The following is a 15,386-nucleotide window of genomic DNA, read 5'->3' on the forward strand; positions in this document are numbered from 1 at the left end:
ACAAAAAAAATTTGTGACCAAATTCTATTGGGGCCGGCTGAGTGGCACGTTGGTTAAGAGCTGGCTTGGGACACCAGCCCTGAGCAGCAGGGCCCCAGTTCAGATCCCACATGAGGGTCAGTGACGCTGCACCCTTTACAGCTAAGATGGTGAACAACAGCTCAACCTGGACCTGGGCTGCTGTGAGTCGCCGGCACGGCGTAGGCTGCATTGGGGCTGCATTGCTCTGTCATGAGCTACCGTGAGTGGCCGGCAGCTGGTGTGAGCTTTTGTGAGCTGCTGTGAGCCGCCGTGAGCATCCGTACAATGGCTGGCAACCGATCTGCCTCACCTGGGAAGAGTGCAATGATAATACCAACATGGGCCAGTGAAGCGACGTCCTCCACAACTAGACTGAAGAACAAAAGGACAGCAACTTGTCTGTTCCCCTTCCCCAGTTCCCCAATAAACTCTTTAAAAAGCAGTGAAATAACATGGTATAACCCATGAGTAAACAGTGAAATAACCCAAATTCAGAGGGTTGGAGACCTTGTCCCAAGCCTCTCCCTTACCAGAGGTACACTCTTAAGCAAATTATTTGACCGCTCTGAACCTCAGTTATCTCATCTTTAAATTGGGCATAATAATACCTGCCCTGCCTAACCCAGGTTGTAATGATATTAAATGAGGCAATGTTTACAAATGCACTTTGAAAACTATAAGCACTTTGTAAATGAGGTCTATTATTAATAATAACACTGTAAATACTGTTGATGTATCATCAGTAAGCCTGATTTCTAAATCTGATGTGGGACTCAGCCAGGCTCCTTCCTCGGTGGAACAGTCTTGTGTTGGCACCCCCCTGCTGGAAGCCAGTTTACCCTCTCCCACCAGGGTGCCATCCCAGGAAGGTGGGTCTGCACTTTAAACACAGGACATAGAAACAATGGGATGTACAAATGGATTGTGATTACTTTTAACAGAACAAGCCCTCTAGTTAAGACTAGGTATGGTTGTCAACAAGCAAGAACCTACACGGTCCTAGTCCTATATTTAAAACCTTTGCAAGTTCTGCACAGAAGAATTTGCATTTCAATAACAATGTGATAATGTCAAGCTATTCACAACATTTCAGAGCCTTCTCTCGCACACCTGGCATGTTGTAGGATCTGCTGGGGAACTGGATGTGGCTGTTTTCTAACAGCATAGGCAATTAAGTTGTCCTTTTCGTTCTTGGGAAAGGGTGTGTTTGGGCAATAGTAACAGGTCTTGTGCTCTGGTCACGACAAAATACGAAAACGAAAGCTCCGCCCTTCAAGATATCCCGTGAGAATTAATTAATCAGCGTATTCAACATGTTGAACTTCCTCTCGTCACAAACAGGAGGAAACACCTTGTAGATAAAAGTTGACTTCTAGAAAACTTTTCCCTGTCCTCTGAGCATCCCTTTAAAAGAGAAGAGTATCCAAAAGATGTTTGCTACCTTCTCTCTTGGCTATATACGAAACTGTTCTTTCTACTTTTGACACCAGTAGCATCTCCTCATGGCTGGGCAAACATGGGGTCATGCCACCGGGTTGACTTTATTTCTGTTAAAAGTAATGCCATATTGCATGCAGTGGGACAGCCATCTTGAAAAGTATTTCAGATAATCACTACCCCAGAACAACAGTACAGCAAATATTAAAAAATTGATTCAATTTAGGTGATTTCTCATTAAGATGCTTATAGATCGGTAAGCTTAATTGTAAAAGTACAGCAATGATAACTCATAGACACAAATTATGCTAAACTATTGCTATTAGAGTTTTGTATAAACTACAAAATGATTCTTCACACAAATTGAATTCATACATTGACATTAATATATTATATCTAACTTTTAGTAGACCCTCTAGTTAAAACTTAAATGTAAATAGTGCATCAACAATATCATTCAGCTTCTCCATAGCTGTTCTCAACACAGGAACAAAGCACTTTTAACAAAAAGTAAGGCCTGCCTATTCCTCTCCAGTGCCTACAGTATTCGCTGGTCATTATTTTTCACACTTCGTAAAAGGGTAAAGGAAATGCCACTTGGTCTACCGCCCCCCCATCCCCCAGCATATAGTAGCTTTCATTTGAAAACAGTCTGGGTACCCCTCGAAGCCCCATTCGATCTTTGGAAGGAATGGCCTTAAATCCAGCTAGGCGCCAGTAAATATCAGCTATTTGGACAAGTTAAAATAAAAAATGCTTCAGATTTAAAATACTCCGTGTCATTTAAACATTCAGTTGTCCTCTAAGTGATACTTCGTTCTTTCCATGACCATTCTGCCAATGATACAGCATCACATGATTCATACATTACAGTAAGAATCCAGTGCGGTGTGCATGGCAAGATAATGGAATCACGCTCAAGTCACTGCTGTCTGAAAGTGCCACCAAGGTACATTTTGTGCCTTGGAGGCACAAAGGAAAATCTGTAATCAGAAATCATTAATTAAGGTTAATTAAAGTCCCATTGTATTTGACTGACATCTGCACAAAAGTCCTGCTTACTTTTCTTAAGGTTCTGTGTGCAGTATTGTGTCTGACCCCCAGACACAATTCTTGTTCCTGGAGTCACACAAACTCTTCTTCCAACACAGAAAGCTTCTGATCCGAAATATTAATCCCACTGTCCTCCCCCCTCCATGCCTCTCTTCTTGTTTTATGAGAATACTGTAAAATTTGTAGGGCCTATTTTCTTACCCTGCCAAATAATCAGGGGTCCATAATACTGAATTTACACATGCATGTTTTCTCTGCTTCTCGGAGATATTTGAGGGGGAGGTGGGGAAGGGCTGGGGGGGATAATTGCAGCCTATGGGTAAGCCAGACCACATGATCAAAAACTGCTGTGACACTTAAAAGTGTTTCTCCACAAGGAATTCCGGTGCCCAGAAGCCTGGTGAAGCCAGTAGCAATTAAGGCCATGTTATCCTTTTAATTTACTTCAAATTATTGGCCTCTAAAATCAATCATTTAGTGTGGTTGGGTAAGGGAGGGGTCAATATAATAGGCACGTGCATTAAAAATGCTTGTTGATCTTAAGCAAACATTTTGGCAGGCTAGATATGGGGAAATTTAAAACGGTTGCTTTGAAGCTCACCCAGAAATAAAAGCTAGTCATTTTCTAGTAAAAAAAAAAAAAGTGACTAATTTTCTAGATTAGGTCCATTTGTAACGAAGTCAAGGTTTTCTTCTGAATCTGCTTGGATTTTCATCTGCTGCCTTGTAGGTCCTGAACTCAGTGCTGCTAGCTTCCAGTGTGAGATTGTTTTATTTTATGTTTTATTAATCTACAAAGGAATTAAATGGCTTGGCTTCGACTAGTAGGGGTCCTTAAGAGTCCACTTGAGAAATGGGAACAAGAACATGAAGAAGGATACCAGTAATATCTGTTATGGGAGGCCAGATTTACCTAACAAAGGAAAGCTTGTATTCTCCATCACACAAGAAGCACATAAATCACTGAGTGTGTATCTCCCTCGTGTAGCAATTTACTTCTGCAAACCTTTTCTTGACTAGATCACACAATAGACACACAACTGGAGAGCTTCTCCTAATCAACCCCGAAGTCACAAACCTAAAAACAAAATAGCAAAATATTACAACTCCAGAGAGGAAAAAAAAATGCTCATGTAATCAGGAGCTGACAAAGCAACAGACCTCTGTAGGGGCCAGTGTTGCAAAATAGAGTAAAAGGTCTCTAGCTCCCCTGTAATGTGCATCAAACCTAAAAAAAATACAGGTGAAACCTGAAGTAAAGCACTGAATGTTTACATTGCCATACCCAAGCACAGCATACAACACTCCTGAGGTCATTTAATTTATTTAGCAATCTGCAAAACCAAATTATGAACCTGAAAATTTGAGCAAAGTCATGAATGCCCTCATTTACCTTCACATTTATGAATAGCCTTAACGAAGAGTTCACACCCTTGTGCTTTCTTGTCGAAAGATGAAAGTGACATCAGCCCCTGGACTTTAATTTTTTTTTTTTTTTTTTACTAGCAAGACTGAGCAAGAGGCAAATCCTGGAGTAAATATCAGCTGGCTGTGCACATAACAAGGTCCGGAGAGACGCTCTCAGAAGTTGCCTCTTTTAATCCAACACTGAATTAGATGAGAAGTGGTTTTCAGCTCTTTCAGAGCACCACAACTGCCAAAATAACTGCCAGTCTTGCAAGCCCTAGTATCTCAAACCTTTCCCAAGACACCCCAACACTATCTGAGGCACTGAAACTATGGCAACCGAATAAGAAAGCAGCCTCCATGATTAATAGATGAAGATCCCAGCGACAGTGTGTAGCCCGGGCCATCATTCATGATGCGAGAAGAATTAGCACAGAATCCATCTGGAAAACCATTAAGTATTCTTCTTATAAAAATCTACCCAACTGCCAACAGTTTAGAATGCTGTAAACAATTTGGTTTCTATTTATCGCTCACTATGCCGAGATGAGAATGTTCTTAGTAACTCAGATGCTCACGTTTTTAGAATAATGAAAGGCTTAATAGAGCGGCTTTCCACCTGGTTATTTGAAGCCTAAGAATAAAATGCATTTAAACACCAGAATATGTGAATGAAGTCATGTGGCTCTCTGGAGTAAAAAGGAGGAGAGACAGTTGTTGGATTGTTTGAGTGTTTTTTGTGGAATGCAATTTTTCATAAAGCATTCCATTTTCAGGAAAGGAACATTTCCATTCACCAGCTCCATCAGTATTCTCCCAGTTTCCTCATTCAAGGACAGTCAGAATCTGGGGGAGGGGTGGAGAAGTGCGATATTAATGAAAAGATTGCACCCTCTCCTTAAAAAAGATTCGGGAATAAGAAACAGAAGGGATTCAACACAGAAAGCTCCTCTGTAGAAGTCTCATGTAACATGTAAACCGTAATTAATACATTCTTCATCTCTTCCCAGTCCCCCCAAACCTTTATTTTCCAATGGCACGTTTTCATTGTATTCTGTGCCAGCTCCTGTTCTAAAAATGCTTCAAATCAAATTGTGGCCAAAGGCTTGGTTTTAAGCACGTGGGAGGGCAGAAGGGATAAGAGAGGGGGTAAATAGCACCAATTTTAGAGATTCTTCTGCTAAATTTTTTAAATTGGCGTGGATTCTTTGTATTAAGTTTTCTACAGATGGCAATTATAGGTTAGTGGGTAACCACTAGAAAGCACTGAGTCATCTTAAATGAAAGCCTCAGGTCGAAAGGCTGTTTGTGGAAATGTCTATTATTAACAATACTTTCAAAGCAACAGTCATCATCACCCTTGCTGCTCAGAAGGACCTGGCTCTTCAGCCTTTGGGCATGTTAATTACGGATTTATTTCTCTCTCTTTATATTCTCTTTCCACTAACAAATTTTAAGAGAAAAAAATTTTTTTTCCCATAGTCGAAAATAACTGTAATTCTAAGCCATGCAGAGATTCCTATTTCTCCTGGATGCAGGAGCCCTTCAGGGAACGTGATAATACCAATTTACTGCCCTTTGTGCCATGCCTTTTAGAAGCTGGATTCTTCTCACTGATAAGAACCCGTATGACTATCATTTCAATCTAGTCTCAGGTTGTAAGGCAATGTATCCATCGGTAGAGTAAGGACCGTCGCTATTGGGGTCGGCCAACTATTTCCTACGTTTGATGGGGGAGGTCACAGTTTGCTTCTGTGCGGAGACTCATGCTCTCCCAAACTGATTTCAGGCTTGGCCAGAGAAGAGTGACCCCGAAAGGGTATGGCCACCATGAAGACCCTCGTGGAGAAGTCCCTGCGACAGCCCCCTGGAGGAGCTGATGGGCAGCCAAGCTGCTCTCCTGTCACAGGTGTGTTGGTGCTGGGGAGTCACTTCAACTCATTCCTGAACAGTCATTAGGGGCTGCTCTCAGATTCCAAAGGTGGGTGATCACAGATTCTTTAATGGGTACAGGTTGTGTTTTAGTCTTAAAATGTTAGTTAAGGGAAGGCTATCATTTTTTTAAAACAACTATCTTTTCGGCTCTTATTTGATGTAAAGCCCTGCACTGCTTGCTCTTGTTTTATTTGCATAATGGTGTTTTTTTTTTTCCTTCCTTGTTTTGGGTGTGATATTTCAACTTCAGAAGTTAGAAAAAGGATCACAAGTCCTTTTCCCATGCAAATGACTCTTTCACTTGCTTCTGCTTAAAACCTGACACTATGGCCAGCTGCTGGTGTGAATATTCATTTCTAGAGCAAAGGTGCTTTCCTTTGCATCCTGCCTTTATAGTGCAGATTTGTGGCCATTTCCTGTTGTATCCTCCCACCAAGGCACTCTCCATGACTACTGTCACTCAAATAAAAGCAACACCTTATATTTAATGAATGTGTATAGTGTGCCAGGCATTGTGCTACAAATTGTACAGATTTTATCTTGTTTGCTCTTCTCAACAACCATAGGATTGTCATCATACTAGCATTTTACAAATGGCAACTGAGGAAGCAAAGTTAAGCAACTGGCCCAAAGTTACACTATTTGTAAATGGCAAAAACTGGGATGCAAATCCAAGTGTGCCGTGTCTGCCTGAGAAGTGTGACCTCTGCGCTGCCTCCAAAGCAGCCCACTGCCTTCCCAGACAGTCCCTCCACGTTTCTAAACTTCATGCCACAAAATGTATCGAAGCTGCCCTTGTTGCAGCAAAGATAAAAACTTTTCTCCTAGGACTCCCAGTGCAGCCTGACGGGTCTGTTCCACATTTCTGTGTACATTGCCATAAACTAATTCAGAGCTTACCTGAGTAAAAACAATGCCCTTACTTTGTTTATAATGCCTGGCAGAGTGCCGTTCCCATGACCTTGCCCGATTTAAGGGTCACACTGAAAGCAATCTTTACTTGACGCCGTTGCTATTCTGATTACTAAAGCTGAGATCCATGCTCTACTTAGATTGTGCGTTTTCAATGCATTTGAGGATCGTCTTTAATTTCATAATGTAGTTTACACTAAAATGACATCAACAGAGTCCGATTTTTCTTTCCTGCTTTAGAAGACAGTGAAGTAGGGTTTCTTCTAGGCCTAGGGTCTGGAAGGGGAGGAAGGAGTTGGCATCAGACTTCAAATTTCCAGAGTGCATTTCATATTGTACCAACTACATGCACATGCCCGATTTCATGTTATTCTCTCAGCAATCCTACAAGGTAGGGAGCATAGGTTTACTAGTCACAACTTCCACTTAAACTAATGCAGCTTCAGAGAGCTTAAGTGGCTTGCAGGAGAGAGGAAGAGACTAGAGCGCATGTCATCTGACTCCAGGTACAGGATCTTCAACAACAGTCACCATTGTACTGGTACGGGGCAGAAATGTGGGTTAACAGGCGTGCGTTTTTCTCCAGGTAGCAAGTTGAATTTAAAAAAAAAAACTGCTATTAGTGAACTCCAGAAAAGCAAGAAGATCCTGTGGCCAGCGGTAGAATGCAGAGCAAATGAGGCCAAGGTTTTTCAAAAGCTCAATACCCTAAGCGCTGGCTGTTTTCTTAGCTCAGTTTCTTAGCAAGTTGATTTTATCTCATTCAGATTCCCTCCAGCTTCAAACAGGTGTCCCACAGATGTGTAACTCTTGGCCACAGAAGGGGATTGGGTGTGAGTGTGGGAATGAGTGGGCTCCAATCCATTACCAAGACTGGGAAAACAACCCAGTGAACGCTCCACTAATGATGCATGACACATGCCACCTATGCACAGGGAAGAGTGTTACACACTCAACCACTCACTCAGGCAGAGAAGTTTCTCATTTGATGAAAACATGATATGGAAAAACAAGAGCAGACAAAAAAGGATAAAATAAAGACTCGTTGTTTGCAAGAAGATTCGCTGTTCATGCATTCAGCATTCATTCATTCAACAAGTACTTGGTATGGAGGGCCTAGGATGTGCCAAGCACAAGATTAGGTGCAAGAGCTACTGCAGTGAATAAAACATAAAAATGCCTATGCTTGTGGCATTGTTCCAGTGGAAGGAAAAATAAGTGAGGACCGTATCTCGTTTGACAGGCTGTGAAAAGTGCTAAGGAAAAAATCTTAGGCAGGCCAGGGGGTTAGGAAGTGTTGGGGGAAAGGGTGAAGTAGGTAGGGTGATCAGAAAGGGCCTCACCGAGATAGAGACACTTGAATGGAGACCTAAGGAATATGAGCAGCAAATCATGCAGCCATGTGGGGAAAGAACCGTCCCAAGCCATGAAAGGTCAAGTGTAAAGGACCTGGGTGGGGGGCCCGGCTTGCCTGGCATATTTAAGTAACCCTCCAAGGAGGAGTGGAGGTCAGAGAGGTGGGGACCCAATCATGGGGGCACCGCAGAGGCCACAGGGAGGACTCGGGCTTTCACTGGAATGAGGTGGGATTGCTTCTGAGCAGAAGTGATCTGATCTAGCTTAGCTTTTAAAAACTCAGTATGGCTGAGGCTTTGAGAAGTAACTGTAGGAGGCCTAGAGCAAAGCAGGGAGACTTGCTGGGGGGCTGGTGCCATCACCAGCAGGAAGGGACGGTGGCCTGGCAGTGACCTGGAGGAAGTCTGTGTGCTCTCTGGGGCGGCGGGCAGCAGCACTGCAGCTGGAATGGATGTGGACAGGAGAAAGAGAAAAAGAGAAGAGTCAAGGTAACTCTTAAGAGTTTAGGTTTGAGCAACTCAAAGGATGGAGTTGCCACTTACCCAGGCAGAGAAGGTTATCAGAAAAGCATACTGGGGGGAGAAAGAGCCAGAATTAGGTATTTTGAACATTTTGATGTCTATCAGATCCAAGATGAGCTATCCACCCTGTAGGCTTTGACTATTTGAGAAATCCAGGAGAGGTATTGGCTGAAGAGGTTATTTGGGAAATGTCAGAGTATTGATAGTTTTATATGACACTCTCCATGAGTATCAATAGCATTATTCTAATAAAAAAGTTTTGCAAGAACTCATCTTCACAGAGCAAGCTACCCTAGTGCAGCGGTTCTCAACTTCCCTAATGCGCGACCCCTTAATACAGTTCCTCATGATGTGGTGACCCCCAACCATAAAATTATTTTCGTTGCTACTCTATAACTGTAATTTTGCTACTGTTATGAATCATAATGTAAGTATCTTTTTGTTTTCCGATGGTCTTAGGCGACCCCTGTGAAAGGGTCGTTCGACCCCCAAAGGGGGCGCGACCCACAGGTTGAGAACTGCTGCCTAGTGTATACCCTATACTGTAATAGTCCCGTGCTGAGAAGTATCCTGAACTCCCTTCTCCCCTTGAGTTTTGTGTGGTGTATCTTATTTATCCATTTCAAAGGGATTAAGTGCCTTCCTTCTTTCCCTGTCTTACCATGTCCCCAAGAGGCAACCGTGTGGTTGCCAGCAGAGAATAGTGCAGTTGCTCTTGCAGCACATTTTGAGGCAGATGAGAAAAGCCTTCACTCTGGAATAGAAATATCTCAGAGATGACTTGGCTTCAGGACACCCCAAGATGGTAGGGGGCACTGATATGGGAGGGCACAGCAGGATGCTTCCAGGATTCACCTTCCCAGGGGAAGTGTGAGCACTCAGGGAACACCCACTATGGGAGTTGGACAATTGATTGTCTAAACCCAAAGATGGGTGGGGGAAGGTGTAGTGTGCAAAGATACACACAGGCTTTCCTAGGCTTTACACTGCTGCAAATGGCAGATGCCTAATTAAAGCATTTGCAATTATACTTTGGCTTGTTCTGTGATTCCTTTTTGAAAAAAAAAAAAAAGGAAAAAAAAAGTGAGAGAATAATATATTAGCTCTTGGCCATCTAGTTGTAAAAAAACTTTTTCTCTCATCATCACCCTTGTCCTGCTTGGAAAAGAGCTGAACCACTGTGTACACATAGTACAGTGTGACTAACCCCCTTGTTCAAAACAGTGTTTTCCTCCCATTTCATACAGGAGTATGATTATCCATTTGCTTTTAAAGCATGATTCTTTATTTTGAGTTTAATGAAAGTTTTTAATATGGGTGTTTTATTTTTATTCAATGAAGGTAACAGGCGTTCTCATTCTTGCTACCCTTCTGATTCAGCACACTTGGCAATGTCATCTGCCTACTCAACATGCAAAGGCTATATTTTTTAATGATGGGGAAAAGCATTCAGTAGACTTTGAAAGAACTTGAGGTGTGTGTGTGTGCGCGCGTGTGTGCGCGTGTGTGTGTGTGTGTGTGTGTGTAAATAAAGAGTTGCACTTATTGCTACTTTATAATAACCACTTACTTGAAGGCATAGACGTTTTTTTCACTGTAGGTGGGGGAAGGGGGAGTCCATTCTAAATAGAAAAATGTGAACCACGTGTGACTATTTCTTTCCCTCATGTATTCATTGGACATTTAGTTGAGTTTTACAATGGTTCTTAAGAATTTTTAGCCTAGTTAAACTTAGATGTTTCATCCAATAAGTATATTCAGCAGATGGCTCCTGAGATAATGATGTTGGGTGTCTGCAGAACATTTGCACGTGTGGATTATATGCATTCTTGAGAATGTGGCCCTTCTCCATACCGGTGATAACTACAAAACATAACACTTTGGGGAGACTGTCACCCCACAAACATTGTAAAGAATGTTTCTTTATATCAAGATTAAAAAAAAACATAACATAAAAATGAGGTTTTAAATCTGATGTTCACTGTTTTCTGTTTTCAGATTGTGCGGCCAAGTGCCTCAAGCAAGAATGTCCTAAAACCAAAATAATAATAGAGTAGCAGTTACTCAAGATTCAAATAAAAGTTAACATATAAACAAGCAAAGGTAAACCAAGCTCAAATAGTTAGTGCAATTATTATTTAACAGATAGTTTGGGTTAATAGGTGGAGACATGGTTCTGCCACTGTATTTAAGGTTAGGTTAATAATTAACTTTGGTGCCTGGAATAGTTTAATCAAAGCTTACTGTAAATCATAAAACTGCTCCATGCTGACTAAACAGGGTGTTAAAAAAAAAACAACAACAACAACAACCATACAGAATACTTGCAATCTTTACCTCTGGTAGCCATTTGGATAAGGTGTAAAAAAATAGGATATTGTCATTCAGAATTGAGCACAGGCATCTTTACTTTTGGTAGAAAAAACCAAACAAACACGTAAATAAAGGATTCATGCACCCGGAAACAACACATCCCCCGCCATCAGTGGCAGACCATGGACTCGATGCCCAAAATATGTATGTCGGAAGGAAAACCGACAATTATCAGGGTTAGAGAAAGGAAAGCCAAAGCCACTCGACCTTCCTATTCTGAAAAGACTTTAAATCCCAGCGCTGGGGGGCATTACATTGTTTTCCTGAGACCTGCTGGCAGGACACTGCAACTCGGTTAAACATCTTTTCTGATTTCAGGCAAAGAAAGTTCGGTGCGTACAAGTGTGAGAAAGCGTGTGTCGGGCGCGCCTTGTTTTTAAACCTTTCATGGATCACATTATGTAGCAACGTGATTTCCATCCAGCATAAGCAGAACGGTCCCACGGTGGCTGTGTCTGGCCACCGCATGTCTAAAGCAGCCACCTTTCTCCCAAGGACCGACACCGAAGGGCTGATGGGGCTACCCACTGCGATACAGGACCGGAGGCCGCTCCTGTAAGTGCTTGCCTTGGCTGTGAAGACGGAGGTTCCGGCCCTGCTCCACGCACGTCAGGCTACCTGCTTGGCTTCTCCCTGGGCACCCGCCGGCTGGAAAACTGCGCGCGGGGCGCAGGAACCTGGGGATGCTGCACTTGGAGCTAGTAGTTGGAAGCCAGCGAACCCGCGCGCAGCCGCTGGCCAGAGTGGACGCATCAGCACCCCGAGTCCTGAACATCCCCTTCCTCGGCACACCCACCCACCCCTTCCCTGAGTGCATGAGAGACTGGTCCAGCCAAGTGCAGCGCCGCGACCCCAACCAAGCGGACCGCGGGGCCGGAGGGGCGCCACTGTCTGAAGTGCCGGCGCCTCGCTCCTAGCCGCGCCCTGGGCCGTCCACCCGGCTTCCCTTGGGGTTCGGGTTCCCGCGGGCTGCACATGCAAAGCCTCAATCCTGTTGTTCCCCACCCACCCCACCCCCCGCCCCCGGCTTTCAGAGAAACTTTCCAGAAGCGCCTGGTCGAGTGACCCGTGCTGGAAAAGGAGGAGGCGCTGAGCGGAGGGGCGGCGAGGGAGCGGGAAAGGCAGCGGAGTCCTGTTTCCTTTCCCGACACACAAGCTCGCTGGCTCCCCCTGTAGCGCTCGTGTCGTGGGAAGAAGCAGCGGACCTCAGGAGCCCGCTTTGCACCGTGTACCACAGCGAGGAGCTGAGAAAAAAGCGGAGAATCTGAAGAGACACTTCCCACCCCAGCATGGTCATGCAGGGTGGGCGGGCATTATCCCGCTGCTCCCGAGCTCTCTGCTGCCCGCGAGGCAGCGCCATAGGACGCAACGAGTAGTTCGGACATTCAGAAACTGGGGCCGGGGCAGAGCCCTTGACTGGGTAGCAAGCACTGGGCCATCTCTTGCCAGGTTTTTTTCCACCCTTACACCTCCCGGAACCTCCTTTCCAGAAAGGGGCCTTGTAGATTCTGGAGGAGGTCACAGCGGACGCTAGCCCCGGAGTGGAGGATTCTGTGCTTGAGGGGGAAGCAGCCACGACGGATGCTGTCCTAGACTCCCAGGAGAGAGCTGCAGCGAGGGATAGGACCCAGGGTGGGGGTGCCGCGCCACACCGGGAGGAGACCGCTCCTGGGCACTCATTCGAGCAAACAAAACAAAGCCCGGCACCTCTGGTGCCAGCGGCCGCAGTAACAGGGATGTCACCAAGTGGCAGGGCGTGTGGGTGCCATTACAAGTTTCCCGCACTCCACAGAGCCCAGCCCAGACACCGCGCGGACAACAAAAGATTCTCTTGGTTTCCCCACCGTCTCTGTGCAGCCCCTTCTCCCACCCCAGAACCAAACCCTGGTGCTGGGCGAAAACAGCGCTCTTCTACCCAGCCTCTTCTAGCCCTCGAGGGCAGACTACCTCTTTCCCCTGCTTTCGCACCAGGACAAGGCACTTCCGAGAATCCCACCCTCTCGGGCTTTTCTACTCCCTGCTGGCCCGAAAGTGAGGACGAGCCCCGGGTCCTTCACACACATCCCCGGGCCAGGCAATCATCCGCGCGGTCGCGGTCGCGGTCGCTATCCCGGGCGGCGCCGGGCGTGTGCGCGGCGCGGGTGGGGAAGCCCGCAACACGGAGCCCGGCGGTCTCTGGGGGTCAGGGCGGAGAGGAGCAGCAGGCTGGGCTCACAACTGCTCCCCCAGGGCCGGGCAACAATCGGGAGGCAGAGACAAGACAAAATAAAACGCAGGCAACCACAAAGCCGCCAGCGCGGGCCAGCCGTGGCCCCAAGCCCCGCAGGCTGGAGCCGAGCCGCCCCGGAGGTGGAGCGCGCCAGGGCGCCACAGCCGTACCTTTTCGGTGCATCGACGGGTAGGCGGCCGGGGCTCGGAGCAGGCTGGTACGGCGTGTATCCCATTTAGTAATCCATTATCGAGGGGCTCTCTCCGGGCCGCGAGCTGCGCTCTTCTTCGCAAGCCTTTGTCATTCCTACATGTGTGCTTGTCTCTTTGGGGATAACAGTCGCTGCGACTACTTTCTGGGATGCAAACGCTCTGTATTCATCTCCAATAACAGGCGAGAAGGGGAGAGGCAAAAAGAAAGAAAAAGCCAACAAGGAAGGAGTAAATGTTCAAGAAACTCTTTTCCAAATCCAAATTCCACTTGGATTCCACTCCGGTGAGTCCTTTCGGTGGTGTCTGCGCCGATTAACAAGTCATTTCAGGGTGGGGAGCAGGATGGGGGGCTGGGGCTGGGGTGCACCCACTATCCCCGCTCTACGACCGAGAGCGCTGTGCTGCGAGTGTGGCGACGCTGGCCGCTGCCACCGCTCCTAAGCGGGCATCGCGGGCGGTCGGCCCCAGGGAGAAGCGCCGCTGCTGCGTCCCGAGCGCCTGGGCAGCTGAGTGCGCCGGGAGCGGAGTTGGCTGCAGCCTCACCCCGTGAGGCACACTACTCCTCTGTCACCAGAGAGGCCGCGGCTCCCGGGCGGAGCCAAGTCCCGGACTGGATTACGCACAGCGGACTTTCCTCCTGCAACCCCGCCTTCTTTGGCTGGCGTCTTCTCCGACCCAAAGGAGAGCTGTGGTGTTTGTGTGTGAATGCGAGTGAACGAGGCGGAGAGACAGAATTTACGTGGTGTGGCAGCAGGTGGAGCCTTGGACCGACTGGCCAGAGAAGCTTCCTACCACCGCGATTCCCCGCCCCGCCGCGTGCTGGGCGGAGGTCCCCGAGGGGGCGACTCGGGCTGGAGCCCAGCCCTTGCCTCCCCCACCCCCGCATCTGCTCCAGCAAGGGGAAAAAAAAAAAAATCCCGGACAGCATTGCTGAGTCCTGCCAAATCAGAAAAATAAATAAAAATAGACGTAGTGCAGGAGCGAGTTACAAGAAAGGATTTGTTCATCGATTTTCTTAAATGGAAAAGTTTTAAAGCATGAGGGTAAGTGAACGGCGAGCCTTCCTAATTCTGGTTACTGTATCAAGAGGTAGATTCCAGAAATGATGGACGCTCTACGCCCCCAGATGAATTGGATAGAAGCCGGTGCGGTTAATATACACTTCGAAGATATGAATGAACACGGCTATTAGTTAACGCACATATAACACGTTAATAAAGCGTGTTAGGTAAGCAAATAAACCATACATAGTACAAAGAGTGGTGTTATTAACGACGACCTGTTTTAAAATTTAGAAAGTGTATAGACTGTTCTTAGAAATAAGTAAACTTCAGAAATAAGACGCAGACAATTCCAATGAGAATCCAACAGCTTCATGGCAGAAGTAAATCGCAGCTTATTCCAAGGCGCTATTGTTATGATCGCACGAAGAATGGCAGGCACAGCCTTCCTCCACCGCTTGAACTTTCAATCGCCAAAACGCCTTGCTCTTACAGGATTGTGACAACTGGTCGGGCCACACCAAGTCCCTCTCCCCCAGCCCCTGCGCGCTCCCGGCCGCGCCGGCTTTCCGCGCGAACAACTGTCAGCCTTGGTCACTGCCTCCCAAGTGGGCTTCGCAGATGGTGCGGGCGTAGTCACCGTCCTTAAAGAGAGTGACACTGGGCAGCCAAGCAGTTCTCGAAGCATTATTTATTAGTCATGGGGTCGGCCCAGAAAAGCACTGGGAGGGAGATTGGGGTCTCAGTCATTCTTAGGCCGAGTGCTCACAAATAAATGCATTAGAAACTGAACCTGGTCCCCAATTGAGGCTGGGGCCACTAAGAAGTGGCGTTCCCTTTTTTGCCAGTCTTGCTGGCAACTCAAGTTACGCACAGACGTCTGTTCATGAAGACTCACGAAGAATAAATGCACACGCGACAACACTATATCTGGGGAAATGTACATATT

The 15,386-nt window shown here is 46.3% G+C and overlaps 1 protein-coding gene across 3 annotated transcripts in view; it reads right to left on the bottom strand.

Annotated features, from left to right (window-relative positions):
* The window catches only part of SEMA6A (semaphorin 6A), a 127,385-nt gene extending 113,223 nt beyond the window's left edge, over positions 1-14,162 (bottom strand). For all 3 annotated transcript variants that reach the window (XM_019651246.1, XM_019651249.1, XM_019651250.1), the window contains exon 1: positions 13,395-14,162. The gene's annotated coding sequence lies outside the window, so the exon portion shown is untranslated. The remainder of the gene's footprint in view (positions 1-13,394) is intronic.
* Between the last annotated feature and the right edge of the window lie 1,224 nt (positions 14,163-15,386).

This window comes from Hipposideros armiger, unplaced genomic scaffold (assembly GCF_001890085.2).
Source record: "Hipposideros armiger isolate ML-2016 unplaced genomic scaffold, ASM189008v1 scaffold_156, whole genome shotgun sequence".
Lineage (NCBI taxonomy): Eukaryota > Metazoa > Chordata > Mammalia > Chiroptera > Hipposideridae > Hipposideros > Hipposideros armiger.